The sequence below is a fragment of the Tachyglossus aculeatus genome, chromosome 17 (assembly GCF_015852505.1).
Source record: "Tachyglossus aculeatus isolate mTacAcu1 chromosome 17, mTacAcu1.pri, whole genome shotgun sequence".
In the NCBI taxonomy this organism is placed as follows: Eukaryota; Metazoa; Chordata; class Mammalia; order Monotremata; family Tachyglossidae; genus Tachyglossus; species Tachyglossus aculeatus.
This window is the reverse complement of record NC_052082.1, coordinates 31,526,408-31,539,399: the sequence shown is the minus strand read 5'-3', so window position 1 is coordinate 31,539,399 and position 12,992 is coordinate 31,526,408.

Here is a 12,992-nt window from a genome sequence, read left to right as displayed (position 1 = left end):
TCCCACCCACAAAGGGGTAAATATTGTTGGGAGAAATTAACAGAAGCACAATTTAAAGCAAAGTACCAATAGAAATGAATGCCTCAAGTGATCCTTTTTAACCATTTTTTAATCTTGATTTTGTATCAAAGGGTATTCGCTGCATAGAAGCAGGGCAGATGAAGACTAGAGCTTTTTCAGTTAATCAATCATATTTATTGAGTGCTTCATGTGTGCATGCCTGTGCACTTCCTAAGTCCTGAGGAGAGTAAAATGGAGTTGCTAGGCGTGGTCCTCGTCCTTAACAAGTTTACAATTTAACTTTCTAGAGAAGCAGACTGGCATAATGGATATAACATAAGCCTGAGAGTCAGAGGACTTGGGTTCTAATCCACTTGGGCAAGTCACTTAGCTTCTCTGTGCTTCCTCATCAGTAAAATGGGGATTTGACATCTGTTTTCCTGTCTACTTGCACTGTGAAACCTACACGAGTCAGGGACTATGTCCGATCTGCCTGTATTGCACCTACCCTAGAACTTAATGCAGTACTTGGCACAAAATAAGTGCTTAACAATTCCCCACAGTTATTATTTCAAACCACTGTGTAGATACAATTAAGTAAGAACATTCAATAGAATTTATTTCAGCCTAAATACCTATTTTTTCCACTCTTCTGTTCTTTACAATAATGATGGTATTTGTTAAGCGCTTACTATGTGCCAAGCACTGTTCTAAGCGCTCAACAGGTTGTTTCCTATAGCTCTCTCAGAAGTTACTCCATATTAAAAGAAACCATTTTCAGATCAAGACTACAGCACTGTAATCCTTTACTAAATATTTTCTGACAACACAGAGCTCCAATTTACTCCTCTGCCTCAGCAGTTCAGTTTTTGTGATGGAATTGAGATGGGAAAACATTGTTTACAATGCTCTGTCTTTGGCCCTGAACCTACCATTCTTATAATGCTGAGATAGTCTGAGAGGAAAATTGCAATTATGGTAGATCATAAGATTGAAGGGATTTGTTCAGCACAGTTTGCCTCATTTTATGAACTGCTCATGTGGCTCTAATTTGTATGGGAGTCATTGTTATCTGTGTGAGTGTTTTAAAGATTTGTGTAAACTGAATGCAACAGGAAAGGTTGCAATAACAGACAACAAATCTCACAGAACTGGCACTTTTAAAAGTGATTTTTACTGGAATGGTTTTATGACAATTTATATCAAAGTGAAGCTGACATTTCCCCTTGATTACCAGAATGATTTCCTAATAGAAAATAACACATCATTGGACCATGCGGGGACACATCAAGCTACTGTGATCATCATTTTCACTATTATCAATAGGTCATCTATCTGAAAGAGCAAGTTTATTTGTAAGACTTTAATCGCCTACCCAAATGTTCTGTTGTCCCTTGAAATCTCTTTTTAAGGTGCGAATTCTACTGCATCATGGATAACCTGATCTGTGGCACTATAACTAAAAATGTTTTTACGGGAGTCCATCTGTACTTTAAAATTAGGACATATGTCACAACTATTAATACGGACCTTCACTAATATTTAACACCTCTTTCCAATGACATGTTTTGAAAAAGTGAAATAACACCAAATATTAACAGCTTCATTCAATCTGATCAACCTGATTCATCAAGTAGAAAATACAAAGGTTAAGTTTTATTATGGCATCACAATTCACAATGCTCTCACGGAAAGTAATGTGAGCATTTCCATTAAAAAAAATATTTTTAGGAGTGTGGCTTGGCTCTGGGAAAATTGCTGCAGGCTAAACTTGAAGGAAGAGGTTATAAGAGTTTCCTTGTCTTCCTTTTTATTATTGTTCATTTTAGCAGGGGGATATGTTAATGAGTATCAGTGAATTTACAGAAGGAACTTCAAAGATTCAATTGAATTTTTCCAATCCATTGCCTCTCTGGAGCTTTAACAACTTCCCTTCTGTGGAATTTTAACATTGTTATTTCAATCTCATGGCATCTTGCAATATCCATGATTAAAATGCTTCTCTAATTATTTAGCAAAAAAATTCTTCTTGAACATCATAGAGAGAATCCATTGTTCATTTCTACAAAAAATTTAGAATTATAGTTCAAATAGTAAATTCTAATTAAATATATTGCCCAAGAGAGGTAAATAATTTTCAAATAAATAAGGTGAAGCATGAATTAATGTGATTTATGTATCTAGTCAACAAATGGTTCACTTTTTTAATTCTAAGAAAGCCACTGAAATTGATTTTCCTAAAGCACTTGTAAATATATAATATATATGATATACCTTAAGTCCTGTCTGATCCAATTTTAAGAGGAATTGATTGTTCATTTTGTGTAGTAGGTTTTACTTAATATAGTTATTTGATTGAGAAAGTATCAAAATATTAGAGTCTTTTCCTTCACACATCACTCTGTAGTCTGCTTGAAAACCTTTAACTCTTAGGAATGTGAATTAATGTTATTACTCTAGTCCTGGTGCAGTATTTCATTTCAGAATTCTAGTAACTGAATTGCACTAGGTTTCTTCACTTATGAGAATGACTATGAAATAAAACTGAATTCATGTTAATTGGGAGAAAAGGAAGGCAGTTTCTCCTGGAAAATCCATTATATTCAAATAATGCTTGGCTCTACATCTATTAGTGCATACAGGGATATAGATGAACAACAGGTAAGAGCCGTTCAATGAAAATAGGCTTGTAATATGATCTCCATTCCTTTACTGGAAAGTTGTCTCTAGGGTCACTTGGCACCTGTTAGTTCCATGAGTTCTGCTTACTGTACATGACTACACCTCTGAGCCAAACCTTTGGAACTTTACTCCCTCACTTTAATGAATGCACATATCCCTGGTGTTGCGGAGGGTCCATTGATTTCTAGACTTAAGAGGAGAGATTTGATCCTCAGAAGTTGGCTATTTGAAGCTTTTCCTGTCAAATTACACATATGCAGCCCCGCCTTATCCCATGAGCACTGCCCACTCACTGTTTCATTGAGCCCTTCCTCACATATTCTAAATCCCCCTCTTCCCAACATTCACTACACAAACACACGCAGTCTAAAGGGATCTAAGTGAAACAAGGAAAAATGGAATGCAGCACTTTGAGGAATGCTTATGCCTCCTGCCAAGACCGGAGTTAGGAAGAGGCTGACCAGTAAGTAGGGAAGTCTATCTTCTCCATGAAGCCTTCCCTGATTAACCTTTTCCTCCACCACAAATACCCTTCCTTTGGCTCTGCCTAGGCATCTGGGTGTATACCCCTTAAGCACTTTGATCCCAGCCGAGTCCCACAGCACTTACATACTTACCCTTATACTCTGTTTCCCTTCTCTGTAATTTATTTTAATGTCTATCTCCCACAGCAGGCTATAAGCTTCTTGAGGGATCATCCTTACCAATACCAATACTTGGGAGTATAGTGCTTAATACAGTGCTCTGAACACAATAAGCACTCAATAATAATGATTGATTGATTGACACCATCAAGAAACGGACAGTAGAGAATGGGACAGGGGATGACTGCATGTCCAGTTTTAGAGAAACTAAAAGGAAGTTTAGGGAGGAGGGATGGAGTGTGGGGGTAAACATTAGAGTTTTATAATTTGACTACAACACTGTCAATATGGAGATTGCAGCCAAAGTATGAGTCTGAGTGTGCTTTTGAGAATGAGTATCTTAAACACTTGCATTCTTTATCCATGAAAATACTTTATCCATGAAAATACAGTAGGGCACCTTCATTCTCTTTACGATATTTGGGTGTGTGTAGCTCAGCTGCAAATGGTTAAGACATGCCACATAAAGGGAATGTGATTTAAGTTGCTTTTACAATAGTGATGATGGTTTGTCACTGAGCCATTCACACGTTCTCAGTACCTGATTACTTATGCTCAATACCTGCACTTTTTAATTATATTTAAATGGCTACTAAATGTCAGACACTGTACTTAACATGAGGGTAGATGTGAGAAAATCCGGTTGAACTCAGTCCCTGTCCAACATGGAGCTCACAGTCTTACTTCCCATTTTGTAGATGAGGTAATAGGTCTAGAGAAGTTAAGTGACTTGCCCAAAGTCACATGGTAGACAACTAGCAGAGCTGGGATCAGACCCCGGTTCTCTAAATCCCAAACTGTGCTCTTTCTACTAGGTCATGCCGCTTCTCATGAAGGAAGATAGGGAGAAAGTGTGCAGTTTGTGGTCCCAAAATCATATTTGAGACCTCAAAAGTAGTAGGTCCATTTGTTAAAGCATTGTTAACAAGGTGTTAACAAGGAGTGAGTTACTGCGAGGTGTCTTTTTCACAGGACTTCTCCCTTCATTGGGGCTGGGAAATTCTGCTTCTTTAGTAACTCTCCATTTCCTAGGCTAAACTATTTAAAAGGCCTGGAGAATAGATAAAAGAACTGACATAAAAGAGGGGAATTCATCCTCCTTGCTGCTCTCTGCTGCCTAATTTGGCTTCACATACATATGCTCTATCACAAATACACATACACCCCTAAACTCCCCAACACACACACACACACACACACACACACACTCATTATCAAAGATAGGTGTTTCCATGTGTTAGCATCAGAACACATCCAAAATGAAGTGGAGGATGGAACAATTATTCGGTTGATTAGCTCCACGGAAACAGCTAAGCAAATAATTTGACAAGAACATCTTTTTGGGAACCTAAATCTCCTGGTGGAGTTGTCTATTTGGAGCAAATTGAACGTCTTATTTTTCAAACTTATGCTTCACTGGGACAAACAGATTATGTATGAGTAGCTTTTCAGTGTCTTTGTTCTTCACCAATGAATATTTATTGAGAGCACCTGGTGCTTTATAAAAAAAGTACATTGCAAAAGAGAACTTGCTCAAGACTGAATTTATCTTAACCCCCAAGATATTTCAAATTTAGTTCTTTCAGGCAAACTCTTTCTAATTTGAAAGGAAAATGTTTCATAGCAGAAGCCTCATATGCATATTTCTGTTGCTTTACTGAAGTGTGAAACATTGAGATATTTTTAGAATAAATGTTGTGAAAGTAGACCCATCATAAATCTTATAAAAACCCTAAGAGGAGTAAAATAAACTCATAAATGTTACTTTTCCCTCCTGCTTTAAATATACTGCAGTCCTGAGAATTTCAAAGTTGACACTATAGACAGTGAAATCTTACCCATGCAGCTAGTGTGGTTGTAAAGATCAATATAGGACTGACATATTACCTTTTGCATTGTTAACCAGTTAGTCTAGAATCTTGTTGTACTCTGTCTTTGTTTGCAACTGTGAATCTTATATGCCCATCTTTACAAAGCCTTTGCACATATTTTTGTTAATGGTATTTGTTAGGCACTTTTTATGTGCCAGGCACTGTACTAAGAGCTGGGGTAGACTCAAGATAATTAGGTTGGACACAGTCCATGTTCCACATGAGGCTCACAGTCTTAATCCCCATTTTACAGATGAGGCAACTGAGGCACAGAGAAGTGAAGTGACTTGCCCCTGGTCACATAGCAGACAAGTGGTGAAGCCAGCATTAGAACCCAGGTTCTTCTGACTTCCAGGCGTGTGCTCTTTACACCAGGCTACACATTGAGCAAACCCTCTCCCAATTATTCATCACCTGGTAGCTCTATCTGGTATTCTACTGCCGCTGTGATTTAGCTTTTACTGAGACGGTGATTCATAAACATCTTTATATAATTGTTTATTCCCTGGGCTTTCATGTGACCCCTTTCCAGTTCTCTTAGTATGTCACTGTCATCCATTCTTCTTGTACTTCTCATCCAGGGGAGTTGAGTTATTGTGAGCATTGTTTCATCCACTGTTGTACAGAAATGCTCTGGGCATGTTACTCCCCTCCTCAAAAATCTGCAGTGGCTGCCTGTCAACCTATGAATTGAGCAAAAGCTCCTCACTCTCGGCTTCAAGGTTGTCCATCACCTCGCCCACTCCTACCTCACCTCCCTTCTCTCCTTCTACAGCCCAGCCCACACCCTCCTCCCTTCTGCCACTAACCTCCTCACTGTGCCTTGTTCTTGCCTGTCCCCCCATTGATCCCCAGCCCACGTCCTTCCCCTGGCCTGGAATGCCCTCCCTCCACACATCCACCAAGCTAGCTCTCTTCCTCCCTTCAAAGCCCTACTGAGAGCTCACCTCCTCCAGGAGGCCTTCCCAGACTGAGCTGCTTTTCTCCTCTCCTCCTCTCCAGCCCTCTGTCCCACATCCTTTTCCTCCCCACAGCACTTGTATATATTTGTACAGATTTATTACTCTGTTTAGTTTACTTGTACATATTTGCTATTCTATTTATTTTGTTAATGATGTGCATACAGCTTTGACACCTGTCTACATGTTTTGTTTTGTTGTCTGTCTCCCCCTTGTAGACTGTGAGCCCGTTGTTGGTTAGGGACCGTCTCTATATGTTGCCAACTTGTACTTCCCAAGTGATTAGTACAGTGCTCTGCACACAGTGAGTGCTCAATAAATACGATTGAATGAATGAATGAATCCATGGTGAGTTGAGGGTGATCAATCATGTGGTGGTGATGGTGATGGGGAAGCAGCATGGTGTAGTTGTTAGAGCATGGGCCCGAGAGTCAAAAGTCCTGGGTTCTAATCCTGGTTCCACCACTTGTCTGCTGTGTGAACTTGGGCAAATCAATTCACTTCTCCGTGCCTTAATTACCTCATCTGTAAAATGGGGATTGAAACTGTGAGCCCCATGTGGGACAAGGGACTGAGTCCAACCTGATTTACTTGTATCTACCCCAGTACTTAGTACAGTGCTTGCCACATAGTAAGCACTCTACAAATACCATATTATTATTGTTACTTCATTTTTGCTAATCCTGGCCTGCCAAGAATGCCAAGAATGGTTCATGGATGGTGCTGGTGTAACTGCTGTAAGAGCTGTGTGTGTCTTCTGTAGTAGGTTCATGTTATGCAGCCCTCTAGGAAGTTGGATACTGGAACAGGCTTATAGATCTTCAACTTGCTAAGTTAACTCCTTGCTAACTCCTTGTTTCCACATGCAGTCTTGCAGTCTGTTAAAAATCAGACTAGAGTTTTTGCTTCTTTTTTGTTCATGTCCATGTCCAAGTTATTGTACCCTATCGGATTGGTTCCCTGTCATCACTGGGGAAAGTTAGAGGTGAATAGTAATAAAAATAATGGTAATAATTATATTTGCTAAGCACTTGCTCTTTCCACTAGGTAACTGCTTCTTCTCAGTGAAGCAGTGGTAGACTTGGTGCATAGAAAGTTTGGTCCTCGTTCATTTACTCTATACAGCTATGCTGGAGGATGAAACAAATGACCTCAGTGAAGGTGTTAGAATACACATTCACACCTTGGTGACAGACTTCAAGTATCCAAGTCCTATAAACTTAATAATAATAATAGTCAATAATAGCTGTATGTGGGTAAGTTCACCCTAGAGACCTATAGCCAGAAGACATCCAAATAACTGTAAATGGCTTCACTGAATCAACCAAGGGATGTGGGTTGGCAGTAAAACTAAAGAACAGTGACATAGTATATCAGCCAGCACAAAAAATAATAATAATAAAAATAATTATGGTATTTGTTAAGTGCTTACTATGTGCCAGACACTGTACTAAGTCCTGAGGTAAGTACAAGAAAATCAGGTTGGACAGAGTCCCTGTCTCAGGTGGGGCTCACAGTCTCAATCCCCATTTTCCAGATGAGTTAACTGAGGTACAGAGAAGTAAAGTGATTTGCCCAAGGCCACATAGCAGACAAGAGGTAGAGCCAGGTTAGAAAGCTATACAACTAAACAGTTTTATTGGCATCACAAAGCTAACATTGTTATAGAACTCTGTTGCCAGGGCAGCATACTGATGAACTAGGCAACAACAGATAAGGAAATAATAAGAGTAAAACATTATTTGTCAGGCTGTCCCAAAGAGGGTGGTGACATTGCGGGTCTATTCTCCAGACCTAACAAAGATGTACAGAGCTGTGATGTTCTACAATGGCCCTTAGACTTTAAGTTCCTTATGGACGTGGGATGTGTCTCCTAACTTTCTTGTATTGTATTCTCCCAAGCTCCTAGTACAGTACTCTGCACATAGTAAACACTGAGTAAATGCCACTGACTGATTTTCTCCCACCTTGAGATGATTCCACAGAAATGCCACTTTTGAGTCCATGATCAATTCCATCAACAGCATGTGAGGACAACCTTCTCGTCCAATGGCAAGACAAGATCATGAAGAGCAAAGTCCTAGAATAAAGTCAATTATCTAGCATTGAAAATATGGCCACCACAACACAACTGCTCTGGGTGGGGTGTATGAGCATGGACGTCTATAGACTATCTAAACAGCTGAAATTTGGGGACCTAAAAACAAGGAGGATAGAGGAGATATTTCAGGGATGCAGCAAAACAAAAGTTCTGACAAAGATGCATCCCAGCTGAAAACTGATTCTGTTACAACAGTTAGACCAGTACGGTGCTCTGCAATTATGAACAGAGTGGGTCTTTTCAAGAAAAAAACTTTAATGAAAAGAAGGACTAGGAGGCAAAAGAGAAAACAGAACAAGCTGCAGCAAGCAGGCAACAAAATACTACAAGAAGGGATGGAATCTGTGTGTGGTTATAATCTGTCCAGCCCTGCGGATCCCATGTAAGCCTTTGCAGCCATAGACACTTTCAGAGGTGAATTTCACCATCAGTGGTGTCTTCTATGACTAAGAAGGACAACTGTATGAACTATCAATTGGTTGTATTTATTGAGCACCTACTGCATGCATAGCACTGCACTAAGCCCTTGGGAAAGAACGATATAACAGAGTTGGTAGACACATTTCCAGCTCTGTCCTAGGTCTGATGGATATGTAACCTTAGGCAAGTTCTCGACCTCTCTGTACTTCAGTTTTCATATCTTTGAACTGGTAATAACAAAATGAAACAAGTAATGTGAAAACACTTTGGAAAAAGTGTTCTACAAATTCAAGGTATTCTGTCAGTTTGGTCTAAAACACCCTATGGGGTTACCACAGTTTGATCCAATACTTCTGTCTTCTATATAACAACAACAAAAAAAATTGTAAAAATCCCTCTAACAACTTCTTCAGTAAGACCTAACCAACTGAACTTCTTGTCTCTTTTTTTAGTCTGTTGGTACACTTTTACTCCATGACCATGAAGGGATCGTTTTACTTTGCAGCGCTCTGCTTTGGGGATATTTAAAGAACCTTGTTATTGGTTTGGCATCCCTTAAAAGATATTCCTGTATTCCTTTTGGAACAGTGATTCTCCTTTTTATTCTGGATATGACGTTTCTTATGGGTTTTCCTGTTCTCACTCAAATGAAGCCTTCATTTTTCGCAAGGAAAGCAGTGTTCATTGAAAGCCTATTTTATTTTGCTTATTAAATCTGCAGGGTTTCATATCTTCTCGTGATATATAAAATACTATTTGAAATATATTGCCACATTTCTGAACTACTAGGTAGACTCCAGAGAAATATGGAAATCCTAAAGTTCAATATGTGTTATGCTACAGGCCTCCAATCAATCATTCATATTTATTGAGCACTTACTCCAGTAAGGGAAGTATCAGTGACACTGAAAGTTTCATTGATATCAGTAGAAATTTGTTTTACAAAAGGAGTAGTTATTCCTTAATCTAGGAGAGATTGTAGTGGTCTTCATAATTGTAGGTCCATTAATGTACATACTAACAGGCATCACTTTACCCTCCAAACGCTTATCACGGATTTATCATTCCTGAATACCCTATAATTCTTCCTAAATCTCCTATGAATCTTAGCATTTCCAGATGAAATCTCTAACTTGTCTCTCTAAAAATCCAAGTCCACACTTCAAGCAGAGAACACACATCAATACATCTCCAGCATACACAATAACTCTGTGGAAATGCTTGAAAAGAAAGTGGACTATGATCATTTAGGCAATTATGACTTCATTATCCTAAGCTTTTACATTATCTAAGTCTCAGTCTAAACTATTTTTATGGTGCCAAGGCTTTGTATCTTTTTAAATGTGTAATGTCAGTTATTCTCACAAATAGGAAAAATGCTGCAGCAAACCCATAGGTAACAATTTCAATATTAATAGGAAAACTAAAATTCTGAGGATTTTCAAAAGCCCTCATCATTTGACTTCCAAAATTATTTTGGGAGCATTCTTAGGACAATTGCAAGTCACTTTGTTCACTATAACTGACAGCATCCAGTCATGCAAATTAGGAAAGTGTCAATTAGTTACATTGCCAAGGAGTCACCAAATGAAAGAAGGTGGAGAGGAGGATGGAGAGAAAATTAGAGGGAAGAAATACAGATCAATAGAGATTATAAAAAATGAAAAAAAATTACTCTCACCTCTAAACAAAGGGTAAACAGAAATCCCTGGGAATCACTGAGAACAATGCCAATGAAGTTTTGACAATAGTTGCCCAAGGAGAATTAAGCTGTATCCAGGCATCCCCAGGCAAGAGTCAACTTGGGGCATGGAGTTGAGGAGAAACATAGCTTTCTGATTTTTTTTTCTTGAGGTTCTCCCAGAAAAATTACTATAGAAATCTCATCTCAACTATAGCACCAGCCTTCTTGCTGACCTCACCACCTCTGGCCTCACTCCCATACTTTGCTCTGCTGCTGCTGGACTATCTCTCTAAAAAAAAAATGCTCCAAAAGTCTCCCCACTTTTTAAATGACTCCAATGAATAATAATAACTGTAATATTTAAGTGCTTACTATGTACCAGGCACTGTATTAAGTGCTAAAGTGGATACAAGTGAATCAGATTGGATACAGTCTCTGTGCAATGGTTGTTCATTCATCTCCAAATGAAGTAGAAACTCCTCACCATTAGATTCAAGTGACTCAATCAGCTCTCTTCCCCTTACTTATCCCTGCATCTCTCCCGCTACAACCCACACCCCATATTTCTTCCCTTAAATACCCCCTATTAACTTCTCCTTGCTGTCACCTCATCCACAGTCAGCCTCTTGCTCCTTCCCTCCACCCTGCCTGGAACTGCCTCCCTCTACATATCCAACAAGCCAGCACTCTTCCCACTTTCAAAGCCCTACTGAAATCATATCTCCTCCAGGAAACCATCCCAGACAAAGCTCTCATCACCTCATCCGATATTCTCTCCTTATGGCTTCTCCCATTCACTTAGTCCTAAACCCTAAGAACTTAGGTATTCATTCCATCCAGCGTGGCTTAGTGGGAAGAGCATGGGCTTGAAGGTCAGAGAATGTGGGTTCTAATCCCAGATCTGTCACATCATCTGGGTGACTTTGGGCAAGTCACTTAACTTCTCTGTGTCTCAGTTATCTCATCTGTAAAATGGGGATTAAGACTGTGAGCCCCATTTGGGACAACCTGATTACCTTGTATCTACCCCGGTGCTTAGAACAGTGCTTGGCACATAGTAAGTGCTCAACAAATACCATTATTATCCAGTGCTTAGAGCAGTGCTTTGCACATAGTAAGCGCTTAATAAAAGCCCTCATCATCATCATCATCATCCCAACAACCACCACAGCACTGTGAACACATACTGATAGTTGCATTCCCTGCATGCAATTTATTTCAATATCTCCCCCATTAGACTATAAACTCTTTAGGAGCAAGGATCGGGCTGCAATTATATTGTACTCTCACAAGTGCTTAGTACAGCGCTTCACAAAACTGAATGCTCAGTGAATACCATTAATTAGTTGATAAAAAGTCATCCCCCATGACCCAGCACAATACACTACTTCCATGCTCTCCATTTCCTTACCTACCTGTCTTCATCCAACCCTAACTCTATCCTCAGATCAGGCTAAATTGAGCTTTTAATGCAGGGGGGCAACAACCGGAAAAGGAATTGTTGCCAAAGCACTTGAGCTAATCCTAACTGCAATATTTACTAAGCATTTACTATATGTCTAGCACTTTCATAAATCTGGAGTAGATGCAAGATAACCAGGTTGGACACAGTCCCTGACACACAAGGCTATTATAGTCCAAGAGGGAAGGAGAACAGATATTTAATCCTCATTTTATAGATGAGGTAACTGAGGGCCTAAGGAGTTAGGTGACTTGCCCAAGATCACACAGTAAGCAAGCATTATGTCGGTCACATCTCCTCCAAGAAGACTTCCCTGATTTATCCCTATATTCCCTGGCTTATTCTCCCCTCTGTGTCATCTATGCACTAGGATCTGTAACCTTTGGGCATTCGATATCCTCCCCACCCTCAACCCCAGACCACTTATGTACATATTTGTAAATTATTTTATTATAAATTACTTAATAATAATAATAATAATAATAATAATAATAATAGTATTTTCTAAGCACTTACTACTGTGCCAAACACTGTTCTAAGCATTGGGGTAGATACAAGGTTATCAGGTTGTCCCACATGGGGCTCACAGTTTTAATCTCCATTTTACAGCTGAGGTAACTGAGGCACCGAGAAGTGAAGTGACTTGCCTAGTCACACAGCTGACAAGCGGCAGATCCGGGATTAGAACCCATGACTTCTGACCCTTACTTCTTCATATCAATATCTGGCTCAGCCTCTGGACTGAAGGCTTATAGTGGGAAGGGAAAATTTCTACTAACTCTGTTGTATTATATTCTCCCAAAAGCTACTACAGTGCTCAATAAATACCATTGTTTAATTGATTGATACTCTGTTTCATGTTGCTTATGGGACATCTCTACTTGGATGTTCATTCATTCAGTCATATTTATTTAGAGCTTACTGCATGCAGAGCACTGTACTAAGAGCTTGTGAGATTACAGTGCTTAGAACAGTGCTTTGCACATAGTAAGTGCGTAATAAATGTCAATATCATTATGGCAAACTTAATCCAGACTCTCTAATGCCCCTTTCGTCCCACATGGCTGTTTCTCTAGAGTTTTCTAGCTTAGGAAACAGCCTAGTGAGAGAGAGCATTGAAAGTCTAAACAACCCAGGTCCAGAGTAGAGCAGCCACTGACACAGCCATC